This window comes from Pteropus vampyrus, unplaced genomic scaffold (assembly GCF_000151845.1).
Source record: "Pteropus vampyrus isolate Shadow unplaced genomic scaffold, Pvam_2.0 Scaffold338, whole genome shotgun sequence".
Lineage (NCBI taxonomy): Eukaryota > Metazoa > Chordata > Mammalia > Chiroptera > Pteropodidae > Pteropus > Pteropus vampyrus.
The window spans coordinates 178,967-180,624 of record NW_011889119.1 but is presented as its reverse complement, the minus strand read 5'-3'; the positions used below and the strand labels follow the sequence as shown (position 1 = coordinate 180,624).

At 55.1% G+C, this 1,658-nt stretch overlaps 1 protein-coding gene across 3 annotated transcripts in view; it reads left to right on the top strand.

The window, feature by feature from the left end:
• Window positions 1-336: 336 nt before the first annotated feature.
• The window catches only part of CLN8 (CLN8, transmembrane ER and ERGIC protein), a 29,130-nt gene continuing 27,808 nt past the window's right edge, over window positions 337-1,658 (top strand). Inside the window, exon 1 of one of the 3 annotated variants that reach the window (XM_011378424.2) lies at window positions 337-1,075. The gene's annotated coding sequence lies outside the window, so the exon portion shown is untranslated. The remainder of the gene's footprint in view (window positions 1,076-1,658) is intronic. The other 2 variants (XM_023522327.1, XM_023522331.1) reach the window with 2 other exon arrangements.

Sequence of the window (1,658 nt, the reverse complement as noted above, 5' to 3'; positions counted from 1 at the left end):
CTCGCAGGCTGACGAGCCGGCCCGCCGCTGTCGCATGGGTGCTGCTCAGAGGTGTGAAATTCTAGGATCAGAGTAGGTGTCTCTCACTGCACAGGAAACGGGGCTCCCGTCTCAGGTAACCGGGGACCTTAGCTCCGCCCCTCCAGGTCTCCACAGCGATACCAGGAGGGCAGCCAGGTCAGCGAGGAGACGGAACCTCCCAGGATGACCTCCCAGCGGCCGGCGGTGCTGCCGGGACCTGCAGAGGCTCTGGGTGCCCTGCTGGGGGAGCCTGCGACAGGCTTCCGAGCCTCCGCCTCCTGTCACCTTTGTTTCCGGTCACTCCTCCCACAGTCACCGCCAGGGCCACTGGGTCCGAGCTGCGAGGGGGGTGGGCCCTCCCACTGTGTGCTGGGCCCCTGGGCCCCCAGGACAGGCGGGGTTTCCTCGCACGGGGTCTGCCGCCCCCAGGTGAGTTCCCGCTGTGTGTGCACATTGTGCAGTGACCCTGACTCACCTTTGACCTTCTCTAGCACTCCCTAAATTCGCCCTTTTTCTCTGGGGCTCTGCTTGGTGAGGACATGTGACCGGTAGCTGTGTGGAAAGCTTGTGGAATTTTCCAAACGTTTAGCTCCAATAAGCTGTCTCAACCCTACTCAGAGGGGGTGGTTTTGTGAGATGCTCCAGACAAGCAGAGGTCCCTGGGGGCTGTCGCGCCCCTCATCCAGTTGGGCAGTTGCCTGTGACGTGCCGCCGTGTCCCTCTGAAACACCGCCAAGAGTCTCGCGGGCCGCGGTCGCTGCCGGCTCTGCGGACATCGCCGAGAAGATGCTGGTCGCAGGCCTGCATTTGAACGAAGCAGCTGATGCCCGGCAAGTGTGTTTGTAGGTTCACACATTAACAACGGGCTGCGAGCGGCGGCTTCAGAAACAACTTTTTTAAGGAAAACACATGTTACAGTTGTTGGGCCTTTGGGCTTCTGGCGACGAAGTTAGAATCACCTGCAACTTGAAGGTCGCTCACCAGAGGGCGCACGGCACCAGGAGCCCCAGCTGTGACCCGTCAAACACCCATTTTCAGTCACCGGACACATAAGGTCAGTGCGATTTCTACCTATTGGTTTCTGTTGGAGGATGTTGGTTAAACAGGGATTTGGCAAAGCAACAGTGTATTTCCAAATGTGAGCAGCTTGATACAAGTTTTCACAAAGTTGCCGCTGCTCTGCTAAACGTGAAATAATCATCGTGTTCTGTAACTAGAAATTACTGAACTAACGGGGCCAGCTCAGAAGCAAAGTCTACGTTGCGTTAATAACGAAACAGATACAATAACATGGGGTGGGAAGTGACAAATCTTTTCTTTTTAAGACTTAGTCAAAATCAACCAACAAATGTTACCTTTACCCAGCTGTTTCTCGTGTACGAGCTCTTTGCCGGTTGTCCCTGGGTGGGGACAGGATCCTCGCTTTAGCTCCAGTGCAACAGCCAGGAACGACAGCAGGTCTGTGTCAGGCGGTGTAGACCCCACAGGCAACCACAGCTTACGTGCTACATAATTTGCAGATTTAAATCTTGTTGTAACTCATAAACCGATTCATTATTTGGAGTCCACTTTCATGTTTCAAACGTTTCACACGTCGTTCTGCGTGTCAGACTTAGAGGGACAAGAAACAGCGGGAG